The following is a 15,077-nucleotide window of genomic DNA, read 5'->3' on the forward strand; positions in this document are numbered from 1 at the left end:
ACACACGCACAAAAAAAAATTACACACACACAAAAACTTACAACTAAACTAGAACTCTAACTGAAACTCAAAGGTAAAACATCAAACTCTTAACTAAAATTAAACTAAACTAGAACTCTAACAAAAACTCTAAGCTAAGACTCTAAGCTAAAACTATAAACTATTTACTAAAACTAAACTAAACTAGAACTTCAACAAAAACTCTAAGCTAAAAACTCTAAACTCTTAACTAAAACTAAACTAGAACTCTAACTGAAACTCATAGGTAAAAAAATCAAACTCTTAGCTAAAATAAAACTAAACTAGAACTCTAACAAAAAAACTCTAAGCTAAAATTCTAAAATCTTAACTAAAAATAAACTAAAATAGAACTAAAATTAAAACTACAAGATAATACTATAAGTTAAAACAACAAAATAATAACTAAAAATAAACTAAAACTCTAACTGAAACTCAAAGGTAAAAAAATCAAACTCTCAACTAAAATTAAACTAAACAATAACTCTAAAAAAAAACTCTAAGATAAGACTAAGCTAAAACTCTAAACTCTAAAATAAAATTAAAATAAACTAGAACTCTAACAAAAACTCTAAGCTACGACTCTAAGCTAAAACTCTAAACTATTAACTAAAACTAAACTAAACTAGAACTTCAACAAAAACTCTAAGATAAGACTCTAATCTAAAAACTCTAAATTATTAACTAAAAATAAAATAAAATAAAAATATAACTTAAAATCTATTGTAAAAAAAAAATATAATAAAAAAAAAAAATATAAAAAATAAATATAAATCAAAAAATTATATAATTCTAAAATATGAAATTATAAAAATTAAAATAAAAATAAACTAAAATATAAATTCAACAAAAAATCTAAGATAAAAACTCTAAACTCTTAACTAAAACTAAACAAGAACTCTAACTGAAACTCAAAGGTAAAACATCAAACTCTTAACTAAAATTAAAGTAAACTAGAACTCTAAAAAAAAAGCGGCGCATCCCTGCGGCGCATTCCTGCGGCGCTTCCCTGCGGTGCATTCCCGTGGCGCATTCCAGCGGCGCATCCCGGCGGCGCGTTCCCCGACCCGCGGCGCATCCCCCTGCGGCGCATCCCTGTGGCGCATTCCTGCGGCGCATCCCTGCGGCGCTGCCCCCGCCCCGCGGCGCATCCCCCGGCGGCGCATCCCTGCGGCACATCCCCGCGGCGCATCCCTGTGGCGCATCCCTGTGGCACTTCCCCCGACCCGCGGCGCATCCCCCTGTGGCGCATCCCCATGTGGCGCATTCCTGGCCCGCGGCGCGTCTCAGGCCCGGGGGACCTTTGAGGACCGGGGGGGCCTTGGGGTTCCGGGTGCCCTTGGGGGGTCCGGGGGCCCTTTGAGGACCAGAGGAGGGCCTTTGAGGGTCTGAGGAGGGCGTTTGGGGGGCTGGGGCTCTTTCGGAGCTTGGGGGACCTTTGAGTACCGGGGGCTTCCTGCGGGGTGGGGGTGGGGGATCGGAACCCTTTGGGTTGGGGTAGAGGACCTCACAACACTGTTCAAATGGAACTTGTGTATTATAACGAACACAGAGTTTCACCCTCAAATTCTCTTCTAAAACCTTTCCTAAAATCTTCTTTCAAAATGTCTCTAACTGTTTCGCCGAAATAATCCCATAAAATAGATAAAACGGTTTCGCCCAAATAATCCCTAAACGTAATTTCAGCGTGTTCCTTTTGTATGGCATCTCTGCGCTAACGCATTTCAAATTTCTAGGAAACCCTTTCCTACGTTAATCTCTTCATCTCATAAATTTTCCTAGCTAAACTATTAGGGTTTCGTTAGAATATCAATTTATCTCTCCGACTTAAAGCTCCGTGAAGCCGTATTTAAAAATAGAATTTCTATCTCTTTAGACTCCCGCATAATTCCAAGATAACAAGTGATGTCAATTATAATTCTTGACACTAAAGATCAATGAAGCCCTATTTAAAAATACAATATTAATTTTTCTCTCTGACCTAAAGAACGTTTATCCCTCAGACCTAAGATTAAAGAAGCCAGAGTGTTTCTTAATTTCCCCTTCGTGAATCAATAATTTGCCCTAGCGATTATGTAAATCAAGTTCTCAGGCCAGGCTAGCCAAACAATCTCATAACATTCGCGTCAAGCATGTCCATTCTCACTGACAACGAACAGACATAAAACAGGACCATAAATTGCTGTTGTCATCCTTAAATGTGAGAAAGTTCCTGTTTTTCCATTCTCACTGACAAAAACCATAAAAACATACATCAATGTGAGACAGTTCCTGTTTTTCATTCTCACTGACAAAAACCATAAAACATCATTAATTTGATGTTGACAACCACGAAAAACATCAAATAAATCGAACAACAAACATAACCGTCCAGGAAAACAGACATAAATGTGGGAAAATTCCTGTTTTTCCAAGTGAGAAAATTCCTGTTTTTTCATTCTCACTGAGAAAACCATAAACCACGTGGTAATGTCAGTATTATACTAAATTGTAGATGGCAGCAGGGGTGGGCAATGGGAGCTTTAGGGTCACTTCTACTGAGGGAGCCTAGTTACCCTCCAATTTTTTTGGTCACTTAAAAAGGGTACTAAAACTTTTAATTTCAAATGAGCCGTCTCGCGATATTCTAGGACCACTGAGTTGATACGATCACTCCTGGAAAAAAAAACAACAAAAAACAAATAAACACGCATCCGTGATTTTTCTTCTGGCAAAAAACACAAAATTCCACATTTTTGCAGATAAAAGCTTGAAACCTCTACAGCAGGGTTCCCTGATACGCTGAATCTGATAGTTTGATTTTCATTAAGATTCTATGAATTTTAGGGGATGTTTTCCCCTTTTTTCGAAACTAAGGCAAATATTCTCAGGTTCCTAACTTTTGATGAACAAGACTAAACTTGATGAAATTTATATATTTGAAATCAGCATAAAAATCTGATTCTTTTGATTTAACTATTGGTGTCAAAATTCAGTTTTTTAGAGTTTCGGTTACTATTGAGCCGGGTTGCTCCTCACTTTACCACGGACCGTTCGAATTATAAATAATAATAAAAAACAAAACAACAGCTGGGAGTGACAAACGGAGATCTCTGATAAATTCTTTTCCCTAGCCCAGAGCATAAGTTGCACTGCTGAAAAAATACAAATGAATTTGCATTGTCAGTTTAATATACAATATATTAATATTTATTAATTTAAATGTTAATAATATTTGATTTATAAAATTGAAAACATTTAGTTTTTTTCAGTAAAGTGCAAATTATGTTTCTGGTTTTGGGACGGCTTATGGATTTGGAGTCCTACTCATGTTAATTTATGCTCCTTTTGAATTTGACTCGGTTATTTGTTGTAATTTCTGGTCGTTGTGGGTTTCATTTATTTATGGATGCTTAGTTGTGGTAGTTTTACGCTTGGTAGATCATTTAATTTTATTTTTGCTCATTTTTGGTTTAATGGAGTTCTTTAGATTTTCTTTGATAAACTTATTTTGTGAAAAAAGTTTTTTTTAATTAATTTCTATTTGTTTTATATTGACATATTCTTTTTCAGGGAAAAAGAAAATAATAGGTAAAATCTTTTCGGTTTTTCTTTAAGAGTTTATAGTTTGGCCTATAACTTGTATGCTGGAGAAAATTTTTCAACAATTTTTAACAACATACACCCTTTTAAAAATCTGGACACAAATACTAGTATTTAATGTAGTTTTATACCTCCTCTAGTTGACCTGAAATAGAAAACTTGATACCATTTACAAAAAAAAATCTATCTATGCTCTTTTACAGCTTGGATACACTTACACTATTTTGATTTGGTTAAATTTTAAGAGCAGAAGTAGTAATAGAAATAGCCCCGAAAGTTTGAACATGATGCCCTCAGTCGTTCTTAAGATACTGCTGAGATGCCTTTTTGGCAATTAGCTTTTACACCGTGCATTTTGATTTAATCTTTAGGCAACATTTAGTTTTTAAACATAATGGGCAAATTGCATAACTATGGGGGGTTGACCCTATTCAATAGGCCTAGAGATACAGTTACAAAACCGTTCAGCTATTCTGAACAAAATAACTATCTTAAATTTTGTATTGTAGTATTAGTAGTACCAGTAGTTATAGTAGTAGCAGTTAGAGTAGAGTTAACAGTAGTAGTCTTCGCTTTAGTAGCAGTAGTAGTAGTTGTAAGAGTAGAAGTAGTAGTATTATGATGCAAATATTGTCTTTTGGTTAGTTCATCATCCCCCACAACAAGCGTTGTAAGTTTTAATTTCACATACGAAACTGTTCCTAAGATATTGCTGATATGCCCTTTTGATAACATGCATACGGATGGCAGGTTGTCATCTGTACAAGAGAAATTTTCAGAGATATTCCCTGAAAATTTCATCTTCATACCTTTAGGCATAGTTGTAATAATAGTCACAGCAGTAGTATTACTGCACAAATTAGTACAATTAGTCATTGCTATAACATTGATTATAGTTTTTCATAGAAAAGTAAAGGTTATTTTTAAACTTGAAATCAGCAGATACAAATGCCTGTTAAAATCCATACTCAAAACGACAAGAAATCATAGGCAGCGCAGTAGCGCTGCCTAAGTAATGAACGATGTTGGCACAATGTATTATTTTTTTTCTTTTTCTTTTAGACCAGGGCACTTCGTATCAAAGGAGTGTCGTAGAAACTTTGAAAAGAGCTCTTTTGATTGGAAATTGGAAGGACTTGTGCCCCTTTTTAATAGCCTAAAGGGACTGGAAGGCAACTAACACCCCCTCCATGCCCACCATTTCCCCAAACACATCCAATCAAAATTTTGAGATAGCCATTTTGTTCAACATAGTTGAAAGATCCGGAGATTATGTCTTTGAGGGTGAACCCCCCCCCCCTGAGCCCCCCCCCTGAGCCCTCAGGTCAAAGATTGTAAGTTATGCCCTGGGGGCATATAAGGTTTACGTAGAAAGGGTGATCATAGAAGCTTCAAAAAGGGCGCATTCGATTGGAAATTGAAATTTTATACGTTGAACCATTTTGTTCAACGTAGTTGAAAGCTCTGGAAATTAGGTCTTTGAGGAGGACAACCCTGCCCCCCACAGCCCTCAGGGCAAGGGTTATAGCTTACGCCCTGGGGGGATATACGGTTTTTATAGAAAAGGTTGTCGTAGAAACTTCAAAAAGGGCTCTTTCGATTGGAAATTGAAAGGGCTAGTGCCCTTTTTAATAGTCGAAAGTAATTGGAGGGGAAATAACTCCCCCCCCTCTCAAGCCCACAATTTCCCCAAACACATCCAATCAAAATTTTGAGATTGGCATTTTGTTCAACGTACTTGAAAGGTCCGGAAATTATGTCTTTGAGATGACACTCCCCACAACCCTCAGGGCAAGGGTTGTAAGTTATGCGCTGGCGATATGTAAGGTTTTTATAGAAAGTGTTGTCGTAGAAACTTCAAAAACGGCTCATTCAATTGGAAATTGAAAGGTCCAGTGCCCTTTTTAATAGTCGAAAGTGATTGGAGGGCAACTAACCCCCCTCTTACGCCCACCATTTCCCCAAACACATCCAATCAAAATTTTGGGATAGCCATTTTGTTCAGTGTAGTTGAAAGGTCCAGAACTTATGTTTTTGAGGATGACAAACCCCCCACATCCCCAAGGGCAAAGGTTTTAAGTTATGCCCTGGGGGCTTATAAGGTTTTTATAGAAAGTATTGTCGTAGAAACTTCAAAAAGGGCTCATTCAATTGGGAATTGAGAGGGCTAGTGCCTTTAATAATAGTCAAAAGTGATCGGAGGGCGAATGTGCCCCCCCCCCTTCCACGCCCATTATTTCCCCAAACACTGCCGATCAACATTTTGATGCAGCCATTTTGTTGAACGTTGCTGAAGAGTCCGGAAATTATGTTTTCGAGTATGACAACCCCCCTCCCCCGCCAAATCCCTCAGGGCTAAGGTTGTAAGTTGTACCCTAGGGGTATATAAGGTCTTTATAGAAAGCGTTGTCGTAAAAAATTCAAAAAGGTCTCATTCGATTGGAAATTGAGAGGGCTATTGCCTTTTTTAATAGTTGAAAGTGATTGAAAGGAGAATCACCCCCCTCCTCCCATCCTTCCCACGCTCATCATTTCCCCAAACATTTCCAATCAACATTTTGATATGGCCATTTTGTTCAACGTAATTGAAAGGCCTAGAATTTATTTCTTTGAGTATGACACCCCCCTCCTCATAGCCCTCAGGACAAGTGTCTTCAGTTATGCCCTTTGGGCACATAAGGTTTTTATAGAAAGTTTTGTCGTAGACGCTTCAAAAAGGGGTCATTCGATTGGAACTTGAGAAAATTAGTGCCTTTTTTATTAGTCGAAAGTGATCAGAGGGCAAATAGATAGCCATTTTGTTTAATGTATTTGAAAAAGTCTGGCAATTGTGTGTTTGAGGACAAAAATCTCCCCAGCCCTCAGGGCAGAGGTTGTAAGTTATGTCCTGGGGGCATAGAAGGTTTTTATAGAAAGCGTGATCATATAAACTTCGGAGGGGGATCATTGGATTTGTAATCAGACGCTCTAGTGCTCTTTTTAAGAGTCAAAGTTATCGGAGGGCAACTACCCCCTCCCACACACACAAACACACACACACTTCGTATTGTCTCGAAATGTATCTAATAGAAGTTTTGAGATAGCCATTCTATTCAAAATAGTCTAAATATCATATAACAAGGCTTTGGGGTTGGAACAAACCCCAGAGATTAGGGGCAAGGGTTGTAAGTTGTCCCCAAGGAGTATTTAAGGTTTTTATAGAAGGGATGGTCGTTTAACTTTAGAAGAGGCTCATTTGGTTGAAAATTTGAAGTTCTAGTTCCTTTTTAAGCGTCAAAAGTGATGGTTGGCATTCATCCCCCTACCTCTCTTCTACAACCCCTCTTTTCACGAAACGTATCAGATTGAAATTATGAGATAGCTATTTTTTTTTAAATAGTCCAAAGAACATAAATAATGTCTTAAGGGGTGACACAACCCCTCAGCGCCCTGGGGACCGGGTTGTAAGTTATTTTATGAGGCCATTTAAGGTTTTTATTGAATGGGTGGTCGTATAAACATCAGATGGGGCTTATTTGATTTGAAATTGGAAGTTAAGTGCCGTTTTTAAGAGTCAAAGTGATTTGAGAGCAAACAGCCCCCCCTCCACGCTCATCATTTGCCTTAACACAACCAATCAAATTTTTGAGATGACAATTTTATTCATCGTAGTTGAAGGTTTCGGAAATTATGTCTGTGAGGAAGACAACCCCATCCCCCTAGAAATCTCAGGGAAAGGGTTGTAAGCTATGCCCTTTGGATATATAAGGTTCTTATACAAAGGGGGATCGTATATGCTTTGGAAGGAACTCATTGGATTGGTAATCATTAGTTACACTTTTTAAGAGTCAAAGTGATCAGAGCGCAGCTATCCCCACACACACACACATAAACACATGTAACAAGGCTTTTGAGGTTAATACAATCCACCAGAGCCTGAGGGCGAGGGTTTTAAGTTATGCCCCCGGGGCATTTAAGGTTCTTATGGATGGGATGGTTGTATAAGCTTTAGAGGTGGCTCATTTGGTTGAAATTGGAAGTTCTAGTTCCCTTTCATGAGCCAATAGTGATGATGTTCAAGTAGCACCCCACCCAACTACCCCTCTTTTCACCAAACGCATCTGATTGAAATTGTGCGATGTTAATTTTGTTTAACATAGTCCAAAGAACATATAACAATGCGTCCAGGGTTGACACACACCCCCAGATCCCTGGACAAGGGCTTCAAGTTATGCCCTGTGGGCGTATCAGGTTTTTATGGAATGCACAGTCGTATTAAATTCAGATGAGTCTCATTTCATTTAAATTAGAAGTTTTAATACCTTTTTTAAGATTCAAAGTGATTTGAGAGAAACCTCCCCACGCCCATCATTTCCTATAACAAATATCCAAACAAAGTTTTGAGACATCAATTTTTTCAGCATTGTTGAAAGGTTCAGTAATTATGCGTAGCAATAGTTGTAGTAGCATTAGTAGCAGTATGCAAATAGCACCTTCTTCAACATCCCCTTCAACACACGATAAAATTTTTATTTTAATACCATCAACCGGTCCTGAAGCATTGCTGATACGTTCTCTTGACCACCTGTGTGGGCATAGTGTGTCTCTATTTATTTCAGTACAGTTACAATATTGCCCAAATTTTCGCCTTAATACCCTTAGGTTTATTAGTTGTAGAAATACTGTTATCTAATCTTTGAACTATTTTTAGCAAAATGGCTATCTCAAAATTTTTATATGATGTATTTGGGGTGAAAAGGGCGTGGGGAGGGAGGCTAGCTGCCCTTCGATCACTTTTGACTCTAGGCTGTGGACGGGCTAGCTGCCCTCCGATAATTTATGATTTTTTAAAAGTGAACCAGAACTTTCAATTTCCATTTAAATGAACCCTCTCTGAAGTTTATTCGAGCATCAGGAGAACCCCCTTATCGACTCCGAAGAGGGCTCCATATATGGGCATAGAGTCCCTAGGGAGAACACCTGTGCTGTCAGAACGACGGGGCACCATATATGGGCATTGACTCCCTAGGGGAATGGATTTCCGAGAAATTGATTGCGTAACCTAACCAAACCTGATGAGTTCTGGAACGAACACCATATATGGGCATAGACTCCCTAGGGGAAATGGATTTCTGAGAAAATGATTGCGTAACCTAACCTAACCTAACCCACATGTGCTGTCAGTCCGAACGGGACTCCATAAAACCATAAAAACTTGTTGTTGTTTCGAGGAGAATTGTCTCCGGGCAAAGTTTATTAATGTCTTTGGTGATCGTCCAGGAGAATTGTTTCCGGGCGAAGTTTATTAATGTCTGACGGATGATGTCAAGGCTGATTGATTTGTTGGTATTCATCCAGGAGAATTGTTTCCGGGTGAAGTTTATTGATGTCTTTGGTATTCGTCCAGGAGAATTGTTTCCGGGCGAAGTTTATTAATGTCTGATGGATGATGTCAAGGTCGATTGATTTGTTGGTGTTCATCCAGGAGAATTGTCACCGGGCGAATGTTTTGATCTTAGAGATGAAGAGATTAACGCGGGAAAGGGTTTCTTTGGAATTTCAAATGTGACAGCGCAGGGATCCCAAAACAAAAGGAACACACAGAAATTACGTTTAGGGATTATTTGGGTGAAACCATTTTGAGACATTTTAGAAGATGATTTAAGCGAAACCGTTTGAGGTATTTTAGAAAATGATTTTAGAAGATGATTAAGAAGATGATTTGAGGGTGAAACTGTGGTTGTTATAATATACAAGTTCCATTTGAACAGTGTTCTGAGGTCCCCTACCCCAACAACCCCCCTACCCTAACCCCAAAGGGCTGCGACCCCCCTACCCCAACCCCAAAGGGCCCCCCAACCCCAACCCCAAAGGGCCTCCCGGGTCCCAAAGGCCCCCCGGTCCCCAAAAGGTCCCCCGGTGCCCTCCCTTCCTCCCTCGCTTATTGAATTGTTAAGTTTTTTCGGACTTAATTTTTTAGACTTAGAAATTATCCAACATTTTTCCGGTTTTTTCTTTAACCCAATGGCATAGAGTTTTAGCCTAGAGTCTTAGCTTAGTTTTATTTAGAGTTCTAGTTTACTTTAGTTTGAGTTAAGAGCTTAGAGTCTTAGCTTAGAGTTTTTGTTAGAGTTCTAGTTTAGTTTAGCTTTAGTTAAGAGTTTAGAGTTTTTAGCTTAGAGTCTTAGCTTAGTTTTTGTTAGAGCTCTAGTTTAATTTAATAATAGTTAAGAGTTTAGTTTTTAGCTTAGAGTCTTAGCTTAGAGTTTTTGTTGAAGTTCTAGTTTAGTTTATTTATAGTTAAGAGTTTAGAGTTTTAGCTTAGAGTTTTAGTTAGAGTTGAAGTTTAGTTTAGTTTTAGTTAAGAGTTTAGAGTTTTAGCTTAGAGTCTTAGCTTAGAGCTTTAGTTAGAGTTTTAAGTTTAGTTTAGTTTTAGTTAAGAGTTTAGATTTTTAGCTTAGAGTCTTAGCTTAGAGTTTTAGTTAGAGTTCTAGTTTAGTTTTAGTTAAGAGTTTAGAGTTTTAGCTTAGAGTTTTAGTTTAATTTAGTTTTAGTTAAGAGTTTGGTGTTTTAGCTTGGAGTCTTAGCTTAGAGTTTTTGTTAGAGTTCTAGTTTAGTTTTAGTTAAGAGTTTAAAGTTTTAGCCTAGAGTCTTAGCTTAGAGTTTTAGTTAGAGTTGAAGTTTAGTTTAGTAATAGTTAAGAGTTTAGAGTTTTAGCTTAGAGTCTTAGCTTAGAGTTTTTGTCAGAGTTCTAGTTTCGTTTAGTTTTAGTTAAGAGTTTAGAGTTTTACCTTACAGTCTTAGCGTAGAGTTTTTGTTAGAGTTGAAGTTTAGTTTAGTTATAGTTAAGAATTTAGAGCTTTAGCTTAGAGTCATAGCTTAGAGTTTTAGTTGAAGTTATAGTTTAGTTAAGTTATATTTAAGAGTTTAGAGTTTTAGCTTAGCGTCTTAGCTTAGATTTTTTGTTAGAGTGCTAGTTCAGTTTATTTTTATTTAAGAGTTTGGTGTTTTACCTTTGAGTCATTGTGTAGAGTTTTTGTTAGAGTTCTATTTTACTTTATTTTTAGTTTAGAGTTTGGTGTTTTAAAATATAGTCTTAGCTTATAGTTTTTTTTAGAGTTCTAGCTTAGTTTAGTTTTAGTTAAGAGTTTAGAGTTTTGGCTTAGAGTTTTTGTTAGAGTTCTAGTTTATTTTTAGTTAAGAGTTGAGTTTTACCTTAGAGTCTTAGCTTAGAGTTTTAGTTAGAGTTGAAGTTTAGTTTAGTTAAGAGTTTAGAGTTTTAGGTTAGAGTCTTAGCTTAGAGTTTTTGTTAGAGTTCTAGGTTCGTTTAGTTATAGTTAAGAGTTTGGAGTTTTATCTTAGAAACTTAGCTTAGAGTTTTAGTTTAGTTTAGTTTCAGTTAAGATTTTTGGAGTTTTAGCTTAGAGTCTTAGCTTAGAGTTTTTGTTAGAGTTCTAGTTTGGTTTAGTTATAGTTAAGAGTTTAGAGTTTTAGCTTAGAGTCATAGCTTAGAATTTTTGTTAGAGTTTTAGTTTAGTTTAGTTATATTTAAGAGTTTAGAGTTTTACCATAAAGTCTTAGCTTAGAGTTATAGTTAGAGTTGAAGTTTAGTTTAGTTATAGTTAAGGATTTAGAGTTTCAGCTTAGAGTCTTAGCTTAGAGTTTTACTTAAAATTGTAGTTTGGTTAAGTTTTTTTTAAGAATTTAGAGTTTTAGCTTAGAGACTTAGCTTAGAGTTTTTGTTAGAGTTTAGTTTTACTTAAGAGTTTAGAGTTTTTAGCTTAGAGTCTTGGCTTAAATTCTTAGTTAGAGTTCTAGTTTAGTTTAGTTTTAGTTAAGAGTTTATAGTTTTAGCTTAGAGTCATAGCTTAGAATTGAAGTTTAGATTATTTATTGTTGATGGTTGAGAGTTTTATACCTTATTCTTATCTTAGAGTTTTAAATAGTGTTGAAGTCTAATTTAATTATTTTTAAGAGTTTAGAGTTTTAGATTAGAGTCTTAGATTAGAGTTTTTTGTTAGAGTTCTAGTTTAGTTAAGAGTTTTAGTTTAGAGTTTAGAGATTTAGTTTAAAGTCTTAGAGTTTTAGTTAAAGTTTTAGTTTAGTTAAGTTTTAGTTAAGAGTTCAGAGTTTTAGCCTAGAGTCTTAGCTTAGAGTCTTAGTTTAGAGTTTTTGTTGTAGTTCTAGTTTAGTTTAGTTAAGAGTTTAGAGTTCCACCTTACAGTCTTAGCTTAGAGTTTTACTTAGAGTTGAAGTTTAGTTTAGTTATAGTTAATGGTTTAGAGTTTTAGCTTGGAGTCTTAGCTTAGAGTTTTAGTTAGAGTTCTAGTTTGGTTTAGTTTTAGTTAAGAGTATAGAGTTTTACCTTAGAGTCTTAGCTTGAGTTTTAGTTAGAGTTCTAGTTTAGTACAGTCTTAGTTAAGATTTTAGAGATTTACCTTGGAGTCTTAGCTTAGAGTTTTTTTTTAAGTTCTAGTTTAGTTTAGTTTTAGTTAAGAGTTTAGAGTTTTATCTTAGAGTTTTAGATTATAGTTTTTGTTGAAGTTCTAGTTTAGTTTAGTTAAGAGTTTAGAGTTCTAACTTAGAGTCTTAGCTTAGAGTTTTACCTAGAGTTGAAGTTTAGTTTAGTTATAGTTAAGGGTTTAGAGTTTTAGCTTGGAGTCTTAGCTTAGAGTTTTAGTTAGAGTTCTAGTTTAGTTTAGTCTTAGTTAAGAGTTTAGAGTTTTACCTTAGAGTCTTAGCTTAGAGATTTAGTTAGAGTTCTAGTTTAGTACAGTTTTAGTTAAGAGTTTATATTTATATCTTGGAGTCTTAGCTTAGATTTTTAGTTAGAGTTCTAGTTTAGTTTTAGTTAAGAGTTTAGGGTTTTACCTTAAAGTCTTATCTTAGAGTTGTAGTTAGAGTTCTAGTTTAGTTTTAGTTAAGTGTTTTGAGTTTTAACTTAAAGTCTTAGCTTAGAGTTTTTGTTAGTGTTGAAGTTTACTTTAATTTAGTTATAGTTAAGATTTTATAGTTTTATCTTATAATCTTAGCTTATAGTTTTAGTTAGAGTTTTTTTTTAGTTACGTTTTTAGTTAAGAGTTTTAGCTTAGAGTTTTAGCCTAGAATTTTAGCTTAGAGATTTAGTTAGAGTTGAAGTTTAGTCTAAACTAGCATAACCACAAAATTCCACAATATTACATAGAAATACCAAAACCATAGGTTACATTAGGTTAGGTTAGGTTAGAGGTTAGGTTTCTCCACGTTTAAGTTAGGTTAGACTAGGTTAGCTTATCATGAGCGCTCATGATAAGCTAACCAAATCTAACTTAACTTCAACAAAACTAAACTAGAACTTCAACAAAAACTCTAAGCTAAGACTCTAAGCTAAAAACTCTAAACTCTTAACTAGAACTAAACTAAAGTAGAACTCTAACAAAAACTCTAAGCTAAGACTCCAAGATAAAACTCTAAACTCTTAACTAAAACTGTACTAAACTAGAACTCTAACTAAAACTCTAAGCTAAGACTCTAAGGTAAAACTCTAAACTCTTAACTAAAACAAAATTAAACTAGAACTCTAACTAAAACTCTAAGCTAAGACTCCAAGCTAAAACTCTAAACCTTCAACTATAATTAAACTAAACTTCAACTCTTTGTAAAACTCTAAGCTAAGACTCTAAGGTAGAACTCTAAACTAAAACTAAACTAAACTAGAACTTCAACAAAGACTCTAAACTAAGACTCTAGGCTAAAACTCTAAACTCTTAACTAAAACTTAACGAAACTACAACTTTAACTAAAACTCTAAGACTCTAAACTAAAACTCTAAACTAAAACTCTTAACTAAACTAGAACTCTAACAAAAAACTCTAAGCTATGACTCTAAGCTAAAACTCTTAACTATAACTAAACTAGATTTCAACTCTATTTAAAACTCTAATCTAAGACTCAGAGCTAAAACTCTAAATTCTTAACTATAGCTAAACTAAACTTCAACACTAACTAAACTCTAAGCTAAGACTCTAAGGTAAAACTCTAAACTCTTAACTAAAACTAAACTAAACTAGAACTCTAACAAAAACTTTAAGCCATGACTCTAAGCTAAAAACTCTAAACTCTTAAGTAAAACTAAACTAAACTAAAACTCTAAGCTAAGTCTCTAAACTAAAACTCTAAACTCTTAACTAAAACTTAATCAAACTACAACTTTAAGTAAAACTCTAAGCTATGACTCTAAGCTAAAACTCTAAATTCTTAACTATAACTAAACTAAACTTCAACTCTAACTATAACTCTAAGATAAGACTTTATGGTAAAACTCTAAACTCTTAACTATAACTAAACTAAAACTAACAAAAACTCTAAGCTATGACTCTAAGCTAAAACTCTAAACTATTAACTAAACCAAACTAGAACTCTAACAAAAACTCTAAGCTAAGACTAAGCTAAAACTCCAAAACTCTTAACTGAAACTAAACTAAACTAAAACTCTAAGCTAGGTCTCTAAGGTAAAACTCCAAACTCTTAACTATAACTAAACTAAACTAGAACTCTAACAAAAAACTCTAAGCTAAGACTCTAAGCTAAAACTCTAAACTCTTAACTAAAACAAAACTTCAACTCTAACTAAAACTCTAAGCTAAGACTCTAAGGTAAAACTCAACTCTTAACTAAAAATAAACTAAAATAGAACTCTAAAAAAAATCTAATCTAAAAAAATAAACTATTAACTAAAACTAAAAATAGCTGCAAAAATAAATAACAATCTAGTCTAAGATTATAATCTAACACTTTAAACTCAAAAATAAAGATAAAAAAAAAAATAACAATAGCTAAAAAACTACACTATGACTCTAAGGTACAACATCTAACTCATAAATAAAAATAAAATGACATAAAACTCCAACTAAAACTATACGTTAAGACCCCAGTATAAACCACTAGATTCTTAACTGAAGCTAAACGAACTAAAGATACAAAAAAGTCTCTAAGCAAAGACCCTAATTTAAAATTCTAATGTCTTAAATATAAATAAACTAAAATTCAACTCTAACTTAAAATGTACGCTAAGACTGTAAGGTAAAACTCTTAACTCTTAACTATTACTAAATTAAACTTCAACTCTAACTAAAACTCCAAGCTAAGACTGTAGGCTAAAACTCTTAACCAAAACTAAACTAAACTAGAACTCTAACTAAAAACTCTAAGCTAAAACTCTAAGCTAAAACTCCAAACTCTTAACTAAAACTAAACTAAAACTCTAACAAAAACTCTAAGCTAAGACTTTAAGCTAAAACTCTAAACCCTTAACTATAACTAAACTAAACTAGAACTTTTAACTAAAACTCTAAGCTAAGACTCTAAGCTAAAAAACTCTAAACTCTTAACTAAAACTAAACTAAAATAAAACTCTAACTAAAGCTCTAAGCTAAGACTCTAAGCTAAAACTCTTAACTAAAACTAAACTGAACTAGAACTCTAACAAAAACTCTAAGCTAAGACTCTAAGGAAAGACT

At 34.6% G+C, this 15,077-nt stretch overlaps 1 protein-coding gene across 1 annotated transcript in view; it reads left to right on the plus strand.

Moving 5' to 3' along the window:
* LOC148943698 (ubiquitin carboxyl-terminal hydrolase 33-like) overlaps positions 1 to 15,077 on the plus strand; it is a 124,231-nt gene that overhangs the window by 60,581 nt on the left and 48,573 nt on the right. The gene's annotated exons all lie outside the window — the stretch shown is intronic.

The sequence above is a fragment of the Artemia sp. Qi Xiang Cuo genome, chromosome 15 (genome assembly GCF_049724085.1).
Source record: "Artemia sp. Qi Xiang Cuo chromosome 15, ASM4972408v1, whole genome shotgun sequence".
Classification (NCBI taxonomy): domain Eukaryota; kingdom Metazoa; phylum Arthropoda; class Branchiopoda; order Anostraca; family Artemiidae; genus Artemia; species Artemia sp. Qi Xiang Cuo.